This window comes from Canis lupus, chromosome 19 (genome assembly GCF_003254725.2).
Source record: "Canis lupus dingo isolate Sandy chromosome 19, ASM325472v2, whole genome shotgun sequence".
Classification (NCBI taxonomy): Eukaryota; Metazoa; Chordata; class Mammalia; order Carnivora; family Canidae; genus Canis; species Canis lupus.
Genome location: NC_064261.1, coordinates 5,385,968 through 5,405,000, shown reverse-complemented (window position 1 = coordinate 5,405,000; position 19,033 = coordinate 5,385,968).

The window sequence follows — 19,033 nt, the reverse complement described above, 5'->3', positions numbered from 1 at the left end:
GCTCCCGGCATGGGCCTGCTTACCCCTCCTCCTGTGTCTCTGCCTCTCTCTCTCTATATATATCTATCATGAATAAATAAATCTTAAAAAAATAAAAAAATAAAACTGCCTAACCTTGGTTTTCATTCAGGTTTAAAACTGTATATTCATTGGACATTTGGAGATTCCCCTATGGAGATTTTTTTTTTTTTCCCTCATTGATTGTTAGGAGTTTCTCATATATTCTAGACCGATCATTTTGTTAGTTATAGGTGTTACAAACATCTTTGCTTCATCTGCAACTTCCTCTTCACTGTTAATGGTCATTTTCGTGTTTTACTAACCAACTTTGATAAAGATGAATGGTTTAGACTAAGAATAGTAGGAGGGAAATATGATAAATTTTAAGCACCAACTAACTAGTATATGAAACCATAAATACTAGGCGCTGTTCAGGAATTTCTGTCTGAATATTTCTGAAATTAACATAAACACACAAATCATCAGAGGTCATTGATTAAACACTGATTGCAAGATCAAGAAATCAGTGTTATTAGCAATCTGCAAGGCTCTCCCTTGCTGTTTCCTAACTAACCTTTCTTCCTCTTTAGAATTATTCCTACTTTGACTTCTAAAGCCAAAGTCTAGCTTTGTGAGTTTTTGAATTTAGTTTATATAGAATCATTCTATATATTATTTTTGTGTGACTTTTTCTCACTCACTTTTATATTTGTCAGATTTATCCATGTTATTACACATAGCCATAGTTTATTATGTTTTGTTGCCAAGTGGTGTTTCATTGTATGAACTATGTGCCGTGTTTTATTTATTCTTTCCACTCTTGCCAGCCATTTAAATTATTTCCAGTTTGGGGCTATTATAAATAATGCTTCTATGAGAATTCATTTTTCATGTACATCACACACACACACAGACACACACACACAAACACATGTACACACACACACATGCATATATGAAATTCTCTTGGATATAAACTTAGAATTGGAATTTGGGAGCTAAGGTTATGTATGTTCTAACTTTTCCTGAAAATTCCAAAGAGATTCCCAAAATAATTGTATCAATATATTCTTCCTTCAACATTGTGTAACAGTTTCATCTGCTTTAGGTCCTCATCAACACTTGGTGTAATCAGTCTTATTCGTTTCACCTCTTCTTATTGGTAGTGGTATCTATTGTGATTTTAGTTTTCATTTACCAAATGAGGCTAGGCATATATTTGTGAACTTTGTGATCATTTAGACATTCTCTTTTTTAAAACTAAATATAAAATTTGTCTATTTTTTATGGATTTACTCCTTTTTATTGGTTTGTAGGGGTTATCTGTATGCATTTTGGATATGAAACCTTTTAATTCAACTTACTAAAATTTTTGTGTTTTTTTAAAGATTTTATTTATTTATTCATGAGAGACACAAAGAGAGAGAGACAGAGACACAGGCAGAGGGAGAAGCAGGTTCCATGCAGGGAGCGCGATGTGGCACTCAATCCTGGGACCTTCAGGATCACGCCCCGGGCTGAAGGCAGGTGCTAAACCACTGAGCCACCCAGGGATCCCCAGGAATTTTTGTTTAAATATGAACTACAAATATATTTTTCTGCTACCTTAATTTACTTCATTTTTCACTCTCGTTATAAGGATTTCTGATGAAAAGTCCTTAAATTTGATATGGCTCAGATCATTAATCATTTTCTTTATGTTTAGTGTTTTATATATTTCATTTCAGAAATCTTTCTCAACCATAACTGCATAATGATATAGTCCTGTGTTATTTTCCAGGAACATATTGCTTTGCCTTTTGGTTTGTTGAGCTACGAAACGCCTGGAACTGAGTTTTGTATGTGGTTTGAGGTAGGGATCAAGTTTCATTTTTTCCAGATAGAAGTAAACTGACCACTACTATTTGATAAAAATAGAATCTTTCCTTATTGCTTTTTAATTGCCATTTTTTTTTGTCAGTAATCAATTATCCCATTGATTCCTGGCTTCCATTGTTCATACTGAAAAATCAAATATTAGTCTAATTATTGCTGCTTGACGAACAATATATGTTTTTCATTTACCTGCTTTTAAAATGTATCTCTTTGCCTTTAACTTTCACTAGTGTTCCTATAATGTATCTGTATACTTTTTTAAAAAATCTGTTCTGCTGTGATTCTGTGTCTTTCTTCACTATTTGGAAATTTTGAGCCATTATCTTTTCAGATATTGATTTTGCCTCATGCTATCTCTCCTCTGTCTCAGGGTATATACCAATGAACTAACATCATTGTATCCTCTAAGTTTCTTAGTATCTTTTCTTTATTATTCATTATTTTTTCTCTCTGTGCTTATTCTGATATCTTCTGATCTAAATTCCAGTTCACTAATTCTTACTTTAGCTGTTTCTCATGTGCTCTTAAAAGGAAGCATTGCATTTTAATATTACTTTATTTTTGTTTCAAAAAGTTATTGTTTTATTAATTTTCCACGTAATATCTTTTTGTGATTTTCAGTTCTTTGACAAATTCCTTATTTTATTTATTTATTTGTTTATTTTATTTTATCTTATTTTATTATTTTATATTTTATTTTATTTTATTTTATTTTATTTTATTTTATTTTATTTTATTTTATTTTATTATTTTTTTGCCCTTGAAGAGTAGAAGCTTGATTCTTTAAAAAGCTGATATAAAACTCCAATATCAGCCCTCTCTAGGTTTGTTTTGAACTTCTATTGTTTTTCTTGCTTTTCCTTTTGTCGACTTCCCTGTTCATATACCTGGTCATTTTATATAATGTGCGCTGATTCCTACATGAAAATCTGCTAAACTATTTCAGTCCTATCATAACCCCATCTTCCTCTAGGGAAGATTGCTTCGTTCGGTTCCCAGAGTTAGGAGTCTTCATGTTCTATCTCCCTTTCTGATATTTCCTACCCATTTCTTCTCCCTTCCCTTCTATTCCCTTTCACTATTATTTATATTCCCCAAATGAATAAGACCATATAATGTTTGTCCTTCTCCGATTGACTTACTTCACTCAGCATAAAACCCTCCAGTTCCATCCACGTCGAAGCAAATGCTGGGTATTTGTCATTTCTAATGGCTGAGGAATATTCCATTGTATACATAAACCACATCTTCTTTATCCATTCATCTTTCAATGGACACCGAGGCTCCTGTTTATTTTTTTATTGTTTTTTTTACTTCCTTTCCTTTTCCTGTGTTTTCGTTTACGTCTTTCTTTATAGTTTTAAAATACGAAATAATTATTAGTTGATTTTGGAAAAAGTCTTCTATTCCCTCTAAAATGCCCTGCAAGATGTTGCCTTTTATGATAATTATCAGTAAAACACCTGCATAGCCCTCTGCAGCTCTGCCTCTCTAACATGAACCATTTGTTTATGTTCACTATCTGCAATAACCAAGACTGAGTGTTCTGCTGTCATGGGAAAAAAACTTTTTAGATCTCTTTTTGGAGCAGTTATTTTCTGATTGAATTCTAAGCTGAAAATAAATATGTCACATTTTCTGTATTACCTTCTCCCAGGAAGGGAAGGAATTGTTATTTCAGCATTTCATGAATACACAGAACTATATAGATCTGTAATTTCCACACCTGATTGTTTTTCAGAATAGTCTCTTAAAAATACAGAACCCCATCGTGCCCCCTAAACCTACTGAATCAGAATTCCTTAGCATAGAACCTAACAACTTCTTACAGTTTTGTTTGATTTGGTTTTGACCTCCTTTGATAACTGTGATAACCAGCCAGGACTGTAATCCGCTACAGTGGTGGCTTATACTTTTCAAGTCAAATCTTCTAGACAAAAACCTTAACACTAGTTTTCACTGATGTTACATCCTAAAATAGCTCTACTTAAACCTATATGTTCACTAATTATTTTACAATTCCTAGGCACCTAGGACTGTAATGCCAAACCTATCATTGACTTTTTTCTCTTCTGCCTTTGCTCCCCCAGTTTCTATCCAGTCTCCAAAACATATTGATTTGATTTCCACAATATTTCTCTCATCTGTCTTCTTTACATTTCCAGTGTAACTACTCCAATTCAACTACTATTTCTCTTGCTAAGACTTTTTTTAAAGAGCCTATTCTCAGACTCTGAGATCAATGCCGCATAATCAATCCATCCTATACCCTAATCTCAAAAAACCATAGCTTGACTTTAGCATGTTTTTTCAAACATTTTAAACAATGTTTCTCTTTTTCAATTAAAAGTGAGTGTCCATAGACTGATTAGCATTCAAAATTTACTCTTACCTGCTCATGATATGCTATTTTAGCATTGTCTCCCTTTTTCGTCTTCATACAGTTACCTGTTAATCTCTTTATTTCTCTAAGCATACTCTGACTTTAGCTTTTATGCCTTTGCTTATGGTATCTTTTTCATTTGATTTGTCCTTCCACTTTCACTCTCTGTTCAAATAGTCTATATATGTCAACATGAAGTCCAAATGCCATATTCTTCAAAGCTTACTCGATCTCACATGGTTGCAATGATCCATTTGTCTTTATAATCTTATTACTTTATGTTATGGATATTTTGCATGTAACTCTTCTGCCTTCATCATTTGTAAGCTCTCTGAGAGTTGAAACAGTAAATTTTTCAGCTTTCTTTGCTCCTGAACGCCTGGCACAATGCCGTGCCCACAATGAGGGCTCAGTAATTTATGGAATAAATTGATGGGTGCATGCATAAATGGCTATACTGAGAATCACAAAATAGCAGTAAAATGACTATCCAGGCATCACTAAAATTTGCTTACAAGATTCTAATGGGAGAAATTGAGAGTAATAGAGCAAAAAACATATTATTATTATCTAAGAATTATTTCACTTTGATGAGATGAATGAGTGATTATCTCGCCTGAACATATAATGAGAGAGTATGTAGAAATTTCTACATAGTGATTACTTAAAATGAATTTTTTTCATCATAATATTTAGGTAAATAAATTCTAAATACAAAATATTACATATATGTGGGCAAGATATTTTATTTCTGTTTTTAAATAATTCTTGTCTGGAAAACAACTATTTTTAATATTAGTTGGCAAATATTTACTTAAATTTCTGAAAGCAAATTACCCAATACATTTTCTACTATTTCAGATAGAAATAGGCCTTTAACTCTGCATTCATTATGCAGACCATCAGTAACTTGCTCTTCAAAGTAGTTGTCATTTCCTGAGAAACAATGTTCCTGCCAAGTCATTTGAATCACTTACCTCTTACGGAATTTGTTTTCACTTATCTTGGACTATGCTGTATCTTTGGCCTTTAGAGATAGTAAGATACATATGCTATTTAAATACAAAAATTTTGGTCGGCATATGTCAAAATATTGAAAGTTTATGTTTAAAGTACTCAGCTTGATTTAAAAGTGGGCAGGTTTTATGGATTTAATATTTCTGTTTCCTGCAGAGAATGACAATTACTATGAAAGTGTTCTATGAACAGATAATGTTATGTCCTCTAAAAAACATAATTCATTGTTCATGATTTAGAGTTAAAGACGTATTTTCAAATATTAGTTTAAATGAATTAATGACCTCAGAGGCTACCTGTAAAATTCATAATCAGCTAACTAGGTGCAAATGATTATAGTCTTAGCATTTTTCCTTATGTTTCTTCCTTTCTGTTCATGCTTCTGTTAATATTGACAATCCTTGCTTTATAATTATGCGCACTGTCATTCCTCCTTAGACTGCCAGAAATGGTTGATGGAGTATGTTCATTCTTTTTTGATCCCTTGTGATGTTTTTTCCTTCCTTTATAGTTATTGGTTTATTTATTTGGTTTTGGATATATTATAATGTCCCTTAGAAAACACCTATTGATTGCTGCAAAAGGTCTGGCTTCTTTATCATGCTACCAAATTTAGTCCCTTCCATGAAACAAAATAACCTTATTCTACGGTGTTTCTTTTCTCTCCATTTAAAAATGTTCCCGAACCTATAAAAAGAAGATATGTAACAAAGCATCAGTCCTTACCAAAAAAGAGAAAAGAAAAAACAGAGTATTTTTATTTTTATTTACTTCTGGCTTTTGACATATATGCTATGTAATTGCCTAGTATAAACTACATGACTGTATAGGGTGATGGTTTTTATGTGCCTAAGAGCAAGTAAGAATTTAATTCACTGAAGCTGGAAAGACAGGTAATTCATTTTCTGTGGGAGGCAAGTTAGCCCAGTTTCTTTTGTATATGAGAGAAAAAAACCTATCTCAAAATAGATTAAACTCTATAGAAGGAAGTTATTGGATTACGCAGCTACACTCTAGGATAAACATGACTTGAAGCAGGGCTGGATCCAGAGACACAAAGGATGCCATTAGGACTCCAACTCTTTTCATTGTCTTTCCAATGATGAGTTTTTCTTTAAAAAAATGTAGTTGTAAAAAAAAAAAAAAAAAAAATGTAGTTGTGGCTTTAAGCTCACGTTTTCTTTATGATTTGTAATCCTAGAGAGATAGTGGGTGTTTTCTGATAGTACCAGCAATCCAGGGACAAATCTGTCTGGCTCAGCAAAAGATCCTGGGTCTCATATTGGAAGTGTGGACAATGTAATTGACAGGTTAATCAAGTGGGAGGAATGAAGAACAAATTCGTGTGGAATGATAATTATCTAATGTTGTCTATGGTAGGTATCAACCAGCAACTCTAAGATGCACTGATAGGTAAATATTTGAGGAAAAAAGCATCAAAATGGACCACCTGCTAACATACATTAAATATTTTAAAGCAGGGCAAAAGACTTACTGGAAAGAAGACAGAAGACATTGAAAATTAGATTTCGCTAATAAGTACTAATTTATTTTCTTTTCTGAGATGAAACATCAACTTATATAAGTCTTTTTGACCAGAAAATAGTTTGTATTATTCCCTCTCAATATGACCTTCTCATTTGAGAAATAAGTCTTCACCTGTGTTTTCTTTTATTGAGAGCAATAACTAACTGAAGGAGCTTGATATATCTTTCCCATCTACTTTTCTTAACTAACTTAGCATGAATTTGCTTCACTCCTATCTTTTAAATACATTTTGAATACATTATCATCTTTCCACCTGTCATGATATTGATTTAGGCTGTCAACATAGAGTACCTCTACTATTGAAATTATCTCCAGAGCATTCTCTTTGCCTACATTTTCTCCTTCTTACACATGGTCACATGGGTGGAAGTGCTAGAGAGCATATCTAATCAGGTTAATGGCTTATCTTAAATTAAATTTTAGCTGAGTAGATCCTATCAACTACCTTCACGAAATGACACGACTTTAACTACAATAGCTTCCCTGACTTTTCATCATCATACCTTGTACTTCCCTCAGTATGTTATAGTACTAGATAGCTCCATGTGTTGATAGCTCCAGTGCAAACAAAGCCAAGAACTATCCTTCAGTTCTACTTTTCTATTCATACCTGTATTTGCATCTTCACAGAGTACTTTATCTGTTTGCACAACTCACTCTCATTATTCACGTTAGGCTCTGTTTCTTTTTTTTTTAATAATAAATTTATTTTTATTCGTGTTCAATTTGCCAACATACAGAATAACACCCAGTGCTCATCCCGTCAAGTGCCCCCCTCAGTGCCCGTCACCCATTCACCCTCACCCCCTGCCCTCCTCCCCTTCCACCACCCCTAGTTCGTTTCCCAGAGTTGGGAGTCTTCTTGTTCTGTCTCCCTTTCTGATATTTCCTACCCATTTCTTCTCCCTTCCCTTCTATTCCCTTTCACTATTATTTATATTCCCCAAATGAATGACACCATATAATGTTTGTCCTTCTCCAATTGACTTATTTCACTCAGCATAATACCCTCTAGGTCCATCCACATTGAAGCAAATGGTGGGTATTTGTCATTTCTAATGGCTGAGGACTATTCCATTGTATACATAAACCACATCTTCTTTATCCATTCATCTTTTGATGGACACCGAGGCTCCTTCCACAGTTTGGCTATTGTGGCCATTGCTGCTATAAATACCGGGGTGCAGGTGTCCCGGCGTTTCATTGCATCTGTATCTTTGGGGTAAATCCCCAGCAGTCCAATAGCTGGGTCATAGGGCAGGCCTATTTTTAACTCTTTGAGGAACCTCCACACAGTTTTCCAGAGTGGCTGCACCAGTTCACATTCCCACCAACAGTGTAAGAGGGTTTCCTTTTCTCCGCATCCTCTCCAACATTTGTGGTTTCCTGCCTTGTTAATTTTCCCCATTCTCACTGGTGTGAGGTGGGATCTCATTGTGGTTTTGATTTGTATTTCCCTGATGGCAAGTGATGCAGAGCATTTTCTCATGTGCGTGTTGGCCATGTCTATGACTTCCTCTGTGAGATTTCTGTTCATGTCTTTTGCCCATTTCATGATTGGATTGTTTGTTTCTTTGGTGTTGAGTTTAATAAGTTCCTTATAGATCTTGGAAACTAGCCCTTTATCTGATACATCATTTGCAACTATCTTCTCCCATTCTGTAGGTTGTCTTTTAGTTTTGTTGACTGTATCCTTTGCTGTGCAAAAGCTTCTTATCTTGATGAAGTCCCAATAGTTCATTTTTGCTTTTGTTTCTTTTGCCTTCGTGGATGTATCTTGCAAGAAGCTACTGTGGCCGAGTTCAAAAAGGGTGTTGCCTGTGTTCTCCGCTAGGCCTCAACTCTATGGTCAACTAATATTCGACAAAGGAGGAAAGACTATCCACTGGAAGAAAGACAGTCTCTTCAATAAATGGTGCTGGGAAAATTGGACATCCACATGCAGAAGAATGAAACTAGACCACTCTCTTGCACCATACACAAAGATAGGCTCTGTTTCTTAAAGGCATAATCTATGGCCATCGCCTTACTAGTCAAAATGGTATTCCCTGAACTAGGAATATTAGGATTGCCAAGGAGTAGGTGAGTGAGTATGTATGTATTGTATATGTATGCATGTATGTATATATGTATTTTTAGAGGGAGAGAGAGAGAGAGCACTTGCACGGGGCAAGGGGCAGAGAGAGAATCTCAAGCAGGCTCATGCCCTGAGTGGAGCCAATGTGGGGCTTGATCTCACGACCCTGAGATCATGACCTGAACTGAAATTGAGAGTTGGATGCTTAACCAAGTGAGCCATCTGGGTGCCCCACCGAGGAATTATTTAGAGTGAAGAATTTTGTGCCTACCCCAGGCCTAGTGAGTCAGAACATTAATTTTATCAAAACCTTCGAGTAAGTCCAATACACTTTAAATTCTGAGGAGCACTAATTTTTGACATCGTCTTTGTATTTTAATAGCAAGTGTCTAGCAAATATGTACTTATACCTGGTAAATAGTAGATAATTTACACATTTTGAATTTAACTGAATTGATAGAAATTTATCCACACCATGACATTTTTTTTTAGCCTTGGTAAAAAAAAAAAAAAAATCTGCACCCTTCCTAGAAATACTATACTGGGGGCCCTGCTTCCTAAGAAGTTAAAGATCGTGTGATAATGTCATATTTCCAAACTACAGATTTAGTTTTGGCTATATATCTTCATTCAAATCCAGACAATTTCTCTCTGTTTCTTCTAAGCTCACCATTAACCATGAAAGTGAAAGCAATGGTGAGGAAAAATACAGGTGAGAATCCAAGCTGAGGTATAGCCTGTTGCAGGAGGTTGAATGCATTTGTTTGGTGATGCCGTCCCACACAGACTCTGGGCTTGGGCACATGATTGCTTTAGCTAGTGGAATAGGTACACATTCAATGTGATCAGAGATGGGCACTTCCATTTCCTTCTTCTTGCTCCTCATCTTCATTATTGGAACAATGGGCAGAGCCCAGTAGGCCCAGTTTGTTGTACCAGTCAAGGTTTAGACATGAGAGAAGACTCAGCCAAGCTGAACAAAGCCAACTTGTAGCTGATGAACAGCTGTCTATAGATATGAGTGAGCCACTCTGATCCCAGTCAGTACAACAACGAGCACATGTATTTATTATCTGTTGTATGTCACTGAAGTCACTGTTGTATGTTGCTGAAGTTTAGTGTGCATTAGTGATGTAACAGTACTGGGGCAATAGATCACAGTGACAGCAATGGAATTCACTTCTAGTACCTTCAGTTCCAGTTGTGGTTCATGCATAACTTGAACAATTTTTTTTATAGTGCTTAAACTTAACCAACAAAAAGTGTTTTCTATTCTTAACTATCTTAGTCATAAATTTTAATTATAGCAATAAAAATAGCTTATAAATATAATGAAGCCGCTCTTAAAAGACTGAATCTCTGTAGGAACTTGGTTAGCATTCTTTATTTTCTTCCATTGTACCATCCCCACCTCTGCATTCAGAAGGCCAGACAAAACTTCTTACTTAATCATTAGGTAAGAGCTGCTGGCAAGAATACTGTCACACAGGCACACAACAGACACATGCAACATACATATTATATATAATATAAATTGTTGCATGTATATATTAACTATATGTAACATATATATTTAACATATGCAGTCAACACACACCTCTATAGCAAGAAATTTGTTAGAAGTGGAAATGAGGCAGTTGTATATGTAAGTGATTCTAACAAAGAAAGGACAGAAAGAAATTTTATTATATAAGCATCTTCCCTGCTTCTTATTAGGTTCCCATAATTCTTAATTGAGAAATCTAACCTGTAGATAATACTTAGGGTACTTAATCCCTTACATTTTTCAGATGATTTAAATCACATTTATTAAAAAAAAAAAAAAGAGTTTGAGAGATGAGGTGACTCTGCTTGTATCTTAATGATCCTAAACAGAGATTAGCTAAAGTATTTACAGAGTAATGAGGAAACAAACAATGGCAATTACTTCTGAACAAAGTTACATATTAATTGAGTTAAAGCATTTTAGTTAGCCATTGGCCAGGGTCTAGGGCCAGGGGCAGGTATAAGGTGGATTAGGCAGGAGCTGGGAGTTATCACTCATGTTCACAGCAGCTGTGAAATGGGTTCATCACTGGTAAAGGTGAACACAGCAGGTTTAGAGGTCTCAGTTTTCCTGATCAGTAAACTGAAATTTTCATTTCTTAATATTTTCCCACACATTCTTCTTTTATGCAATCATGTGTTCCTTCTTTTTGATACTCAATGGCTTTTAACTCTTTCCTCCAGATGTAACCCAAAATATCATTGTGTGCAGTCCAGTCTGCCTAAGTAAGATGACACAAGAAAGAACTAAATGAGCCTCTCAATGATTTTTTAAGTTAAAATTCTATCAAAATGTCTGTGAATGATTTTTGAAGTTTTCTTCCATCCTACTTTCTTCTATCCTACTCTTAGGTCATTCTAGAATAATGTACAGTTTGCATTTATCAGTTCCACTGTTGCCTGAGTCTACTATTTACTCCAAAATTTTCCAAAATTAGATTAGAACAACTGCATCCTTAATCAGTGAGGAGTATAATTTTCTTGCTTACACTAATGAAAGCAAAGTAAATTTTATTAATGTGGCTTATATATTTTTAATTATAGAACTACAAAACATGTTTCATTTATCTTCTAGATATTTTTAGTACTTACTTTTGTAAAATAAAATAATTGTGGTTTATTTGTTTCTCTTTAATTGAATCTTCCAGTACATTTATGACAACAATTAAGGAAGAAACATGAAGATACTTTTTTATGACACTTATTTTCTCTACATTTCTATAGACTAAGATTTCCAAGCTAGAGGAAGCTTACCAATATTTTAGAGGAAAAACGTGAAGTGAGGGTTAATTTACTTTCTTCTTTAAAGTGATAATTATTTACTAAAGAATATCTGAAAAAAAAAAAAAGAAAGAACATCTGACTTATGGGATGCCTGGGTGGCTCAGAGGTTGAGCATCTGCCTTCAGCCCAGGGAGTGAACCTGGAGTCCCAGAATGGAGTCCCATGTCGGGTTCCCTGCTTGGAGCCTGCTTCTCCCTCTGCCTGGGTCTCTCTGTCGCACTCTCGCTCAGGCTCTCTCTCGCTCTCTCTCTCTCTCTCATGAAAAAATAAATAAAATCTTAAAAAGAAAAAAGAATATCTGACTTGATGTAAGAAAGTAGAGATTTCAAGATTATGTTAGCAAAATCAAAAAAAAAAAAAACCAAAAAACCCACAGAACTTACCAAATGACAATGGCACAAAACAACTATGGAATATGACCTATTATAATCAAATAAAGTGATAACTTATAAATCAATCCATCTTCAATTCAAATCGTGTGAGCATGTTATTAAGAGAAAAGATGTACTCTTAAAACTGTATATAATTGAATATTTCAGAGATGTAGTTTTGTATCAACATAATGGGTGACATCTATTGTCCAATTTCAATTTCAGAAAATTTCTAAAAGAGTCAATCTTCTTTTTTTTTTAAGATTTTATTTATTTATTCATGAGAGACACAGAGAAAGAGAGGCAGAGACACAGGCAGAGGGAGAAGCAGGTTCCATGCAGGGAGCCCGACGTGGGCCTTGATCTCATGACCCCAGGGTCATGCCCTGGGCCGAAGGCAGATGCTCAACCACTGAGCCACCCGGAAATCCCAAGAGTCAATCTTCTATCTGCTGTTTTCAGAATTTTAATATCCTTTATGAGTTTATCATTTAATATCCCCTTATGTAATATGCATCCAGTGTTCAGAAATTCTTAACATTCCACCTACTTTGATGGCTGCAGAAAACCAACAAAACTCTCAGCCTCTCCACAGAAAGCATTAAGGCAGAAAAGTGACACGATGCTCACTTAATCGATTGCTGTGCCTCTACTTAATCTATTTCTTTACAAATTGTAAAGTACTCTATAAGCCAAGTCAGTTGGATTATACAAGAACTATATTTTTTATAAATTTATTTTTTATTGGTGTTCAATTTGCCAACATATAGCATAACACCCAGTGCTCATCCTGTCAAGTGCCCCCCTCAGTGCCCAACACCCAGTCACCCCAATCCCCCGCCCACCTCCCTTTCTATCACACCTTGTTCATTTCCCAGAGTTAGGAGTCTCTCATGTTCTGTCTCCCTTTCTGATATTTTCACTCATTTTCTCTCCTTTCCCCTTTATTCCATTTCACTATTTTTTATATTCCCCAAATGAATGAGACCATATAATGTCTGTCCTTCTCTGACTTACTTCACTCAGCATAATACCCTCCAGTTCCATCCACGTCGAAGCAAATGGTGGGTATTTGTCGTTGCTAATGGCTGAGGAATATTCCATTGTGTACATAAACCACATCTTCTTTATCCATCATCTGTCCATGGACACTGAGGCTCCTTCCACAGTTTGCCTATTGTGGACATTGCTGCTAGAAACATCGGGGTGCAGGTGTCCCGGCATTTCATTGCATCTGTATCTTTGGGGTAAATCCCCTGCAGTTGCATTTGCTGGGTCATAGGGCAGGTCTATTTTTAACTCTTTGAGGAACCTCCATACAATTTTCCAGAGTGGCTGCACCAGGTCACATTCTCACCAACAGTGCAGGAGGGTTCCCCTTGCTCCACATCCTCTCCAACATTTGTTGTTTCCTGCCTTATTAATTTTCCCCATTCTCACTGGTGTGAGGTGGGATCTCATTGTGGTTTTGATTTGTATTTCCCTCATGGCCAGTGATGCAGAGCATTTTCTCAGGTGCTTGTTGGCCATGTCTAGGTCTTCCTCTGTGAGATTTCTCAAGAACTATATTCTGATATGAAGAAAGCTGGAGAAATTGAGAACAAAAATCTACCATCCAACCAAAGAAAACAAGAAAACATAAGATAAAACACACGTAAAAAATAGTCTGAATGTTGAGTTGATTACCCAAAGTATCTTTTTTATTTATACAATGAATTTTCATGTATAAATTGGGTTATATTTTCAAATATATCTTTACTTAATATACTCATAAATGAAATGAGTATTGTGTCCATCTTATGAAAAAAAATACATTATATAGGATTCCTGTGTTCCCCTTCAAATCTTTATTAATTATAGAAATGAAATAAAAAAATTTGAAATATATGTTTAATCTTGGTTGCAAATAAGTAACAATAACAAAATACAGATGATCAATTATATCATTTAAGAAATCATTAAATAATTTTTTGTTAATATAAGTTGCAAATAAGTAACAATAACAAAATACAGATGATCAATTATATCATTTAAGAAATCATTAATAAAAATGTATTGACTTTTATACCACACAATATCTTCATAGAATTTGCTTCATCTTGCATCTTTGTGCTTTTTAATTTCCGAAATCAACAAGATAAATGTCAACATAAAATTTTACACTTGGTAGAAATTAAAAGTTTGACTTTCCTAATTAGAAGTTGTTTTGAAAGAAATGGCAAAAGTGCTAGTATGCTGAGGAAATATTAAGGCTCAAGATAATCTGTCCAGAGTCTAAAAAGAAAAAAAAAATCTTAGTAGAATTTTCTTCATAATAAGATGAACAAAATATAAAACCTCCTGCAGCTCCTTGAGTGCTGAAGCATGTAAAAGCTGAAAGGGGAAAAATTAAATTATTATCATACCATTATTTTGGGGTATACTCCATAATGCCTATATATTAGGGATAAAAATCACTATGCTTCTCTCAGATGTGAATATAAATAATTTATTCAAATAAAGTCCAATACTTGATTAGATCAAAAGGAGAGAGAGAAAATATTGTCTTATGACTTAAAGATAAACAATCAAGGGACTGATGAAAAGAAAAGGAAAAGCTTTTAAAGGCCAACCACAGAAATCTTCTTGCCAATAATCCTATTATCCAAGCTAGGAATCATGAGTTAGAGTCCTTCTGCCAGTACAAAGATAAGTTGTCGTCCAAGTTTTCTATGCCAAGAAATATCCAGAGATGAAATAAAAAAAAATATCCCAGGAGGTTAAAAGAAGAACACTTTCAAAGTGTTTTTCAGCAGAGCAGCTGGTGTCATCAAATGGTCAGAGAAATCTTAGGCTGCATGGTTGCTATGACTTTGTTGTTGGGTTCACCTGCTTCACGGTTGCTGGAATCTCTATCCTTAACGCTGTTTGTCTATGCTTTTATATTTAAGGAAATATTCTGACAATCCCAGTAAAAACTTCAGGTCTTCAGAAAGGGTCATACTAAAATATGTTAACAATTTGTCAAACATTATTTTGCCATCATCTAGCATGGAGCAATGTATTCCAGTTATTCAATTTATTTATTTCAGGATTTTCTTTAGCTTTCGAATTTATGTTTTCCCAAGGAAGAGAAAAATCATCAACTTATAAATTTAGATTTTCAGTTGGCTGAAATGCTATATTGCACGAGTAAGCAGCTTAGGTCATTTCACATCAAGTAGGCAGATTCAGAAGTTGAAATGCAGAATGGCCACCTGCGATCTGGTAAGTAGAGTAATAATAACTGCACATCTGAACTGGAATAAGCAAGTATAAGTTTGTAGGGCAGACATCTCCTGAAACCTCATTACAAAAGCAGAATAATTCTTCACGGATATAAATTCTAAAGTTAGTGAAGATAGATGGATGTCAGAATGGAAACCATTTATCTATCCTAGGAGGTTAAGAACTGTTGTGTCATAATACTCTGGTGTTACACTCATTCCCACTGTTAGTATTAACTCAGAGACCACGGACAAATTAATATCTCCTTAAATTCCTCATAATTAAAATCAGGATAATGATTGAGCATGCCTCAGAGGATTGCAGGGAATATTAAATAATTTCCTGTGGGTTTAACATTTAGCACAATGCCTGGCATATAATAGCTTTACACACAAATAGAACATGTTTTATATCTATTGTATTTTATCAGTTAGTGGCTGCCTAATATATTCCCGAGAAAGTATTTTGTAATCTATGAAATTATTTCATGTAATTACAGTAGCCCCACAGGTTGATGCTATTAGCTCCATTATATAGATGTGGAACTTTAGGATCAGAAAAGGTTTTGTTGCTTAAATCTACATGGTCATTAAGTAGTTCATGACAGTGGGACCTGTACCTAATTATTATTATTTTTTCCACAGGTACGAGTGGAAGCAAGAGTTCTGACAATGAAATAAACCTCAGTTAGATGTGACATTTTTCAGACCTTGTTGGAACCAGTTGTGGATCCCATATGTTCCATATAATTCTGGAAGAACACCTGCCTCTTGCTTCCAAATATCATTCCTATTTGCACAACACTATAAATTTTGCATGGCAAAATGTGACTTCTCTCAGTTAAGCACTTGGTCTGCGAATGTGTCTCTCTGTTAGTATACAAATATTCCCAAAGAGTGATGAGCTGTAAGAAATTGAGAGTAACTCCTAGTGATTGTACTTTTTGTTTGTGTTTAAGAATTCTTTCCTTGTTTTCATAGTTTCTGGAGAATATTCATAGCAATGCAAACAATACCAACTGACTAAAAAAGTAGACGTGAAAATAACTTAGATCACCAAAAATAAATTCCTAGTTTTAAAAGGATACTCGATGCCTAGTGTGTCTTTTAAAGCAGCACTGTATGACTCCAAATCCCTGTTGAGGCTCTGCTTCCTGAATATGAAATACTCTAAATTTTACTATGGAAGCAGCCAGAAAACTCTTAGACTCAAACTGCTGAAAGAGCCTTGAAATCCATCAATCCACGTGCTTCAAAACACCTTTCTATGAAACTATTTTTATGAAAAAGATATGAAGGATGCTTTCAGGCATGTTCTGGTAAACACCAGATTTATCATCTCAAGTAGTCACGTCCCATAAGATCATCTCACTTATTATAATGTATATTTAAATATGTGGTGAGGGAGGAAAAAGAAAACCTAGACTTGAATGTAAGAATTTAGGTACATAAAGAGATTTTCTGAAAATGTCATGACTCTAGCCACATTTAACCATTTCAAACTGGCTGCCAGATAAAGTTATAAATTCAAAAGTCAGGCATTCACCATCAGATATTTTACTGAAACTTTTCTTTTCCTCATATGGTAATTACAGGTCCTCATTTGGAAGTCATTACAATCAAAATGGTTCCAATACAGACAGAATTTTAACAATATTCAGACAAAATCGTAGCAAAAGTAATAAGCCAGAAAGTTTATATCACTAAGAAATGGAAGCAGATTTTCAAAACTCCAGACAAAACTCTTAATGACAGAGGGGAGAATTTTGACTACTTTAAGTGTCAAAGCTTAGCTGTTGAGATGCCTATTTCCTTCTTTCCTTCTTCTTGTCACAGTTGAAAATGAGGCAGAAAAATCTTAAAGGCTCAAAACATCATACAAGTTAAGATTTTTCTGACTCCTGTTGGGACCATGGAAACCATCAAGCCATTATAGTACATTCTGTATAGAAAGAGTAATGAGGTGAGAAACAGCTCCATTTCTATTTCCTCTGAGTTGGAAACATGTGGAGCAGAAACTGGACAGACACAAAGTGAGCCATGAGCCACATGCCATTGTCTGAACTCTGAGACAAGGAAGCATTACACATGCGCACATCTGCACAAGACCATATGCTTCCCAGATTTCGGCTAAAGAAGAAACTAATTCTTTATGATTCAGGGGAACACAACAGATTCCTTAGTACAGCTGCAGAATGTGAACCATAGAGAAGAAGCTACAGAGACTAAAGTCACAAAGAATTGCTAATAGCAATTGCACATTTCAAAACTGAAAACTCTGGAATATATTTTTATTGTTGGAGACCAATTGCTCCTTCTGCCCCCCCCCCCCCCCCCCGTGTTTTTATTTCAGGTAGTATAACCCTTTCTTGGGTTTCACAATTCTAAAGCACAGTGCCAAATGCCATGTGGTCTTAATAAAAATTAATCTGACTTTCAGCAGAAAAACCAAAGAAGACTTTCTTCTTGTAGATTCCTTTCTTAATAAATTTCTCTCCTAAATATTTATAGTTATAATTATATGTTACTTAAAATATATGTCACATAATATTATTAACATAATATTAGCGTGTGTGTGTGTGTGTAGTATATAAATAGGACTCCTGGCTATTTAAAAATCTTAAATACTGTCTTCTCTGAATAGTTCAAATCTAGTGAAAAGCATTAGTGCTCAAAACCTACCTGCCTGACTGGAATCCTCAAAAATATCTCGTCCTCAGACCCATGTTCCAAGAGGGGATCTGAACCTCTTCTTTCAAACCTGCCAACACTCACATACCATGTTGATTTATACTCTCAATTTATTTTCTCATAATTCAATTTTAAACTAGTAAATATTCTTATGAATCCAACAACTGGTTTCTTAAGAAAAAAAAAAAAAAAAGTTGGCAGACAATGACCCAAACGACAGAAGGAGAAGTGCCCAATCTCTTGAAGCAACTTCCTCAAGACATCTAAAGATTTCCAGAGCAGCACTAATTTAATCTATTTAAATGCTAGGCTTTGTAGCAAGATTTCTTTAACATGCAAATATATGTTTCTTAAATAATTTTTGGAAAAATCTGAGACATTGAAAAAAAACAGCAAAACGCAAAGTCAGACGACATTAAATGAATTGCCGAAGTCAAACAATGTATTAGTGATACAACTAAACTTACCACTCTGCCCCAATGTCATGTACACCACTCAAGTGTAGGCCTCTTACTGATTTTGTTTTTTTTTCTTGAATAAACTAAGAAGCCTCCTAAGTATACACAGCCTACTTTCTCCCGTACATTCAGTTGATTCCGATATGATTCAACCTTGGTTTAAAATAAAAGTTCAAAAGCCAAGACGAGGTAACTCAGTGCTTGGAGCTATTAAATAAATATAAGAAACTCATCGAAAACAATATGAGCCTTTTAGCAATGTATACTTGTGCACCAAACTGAAAAAAATAAGGTTATAAATACCAATAAAATAATTTTGACCACTATATATACCTGTGTCAGTTTCCCTCTTTATTTACCATTCTAAATGTCCAAGTGAAAAAGGTACAACCTTATAGAATAATATTGTAGAACTCAGAAATGTTCTTAAAATTTCAATATTTCAATGTGACAAATTTGCTCGGAGGTATGATTATCTTTTCAAATATATTTCCTTCATTAGTTTGTGTTTTCCAGTACTCTTATTGCATCTGTACATC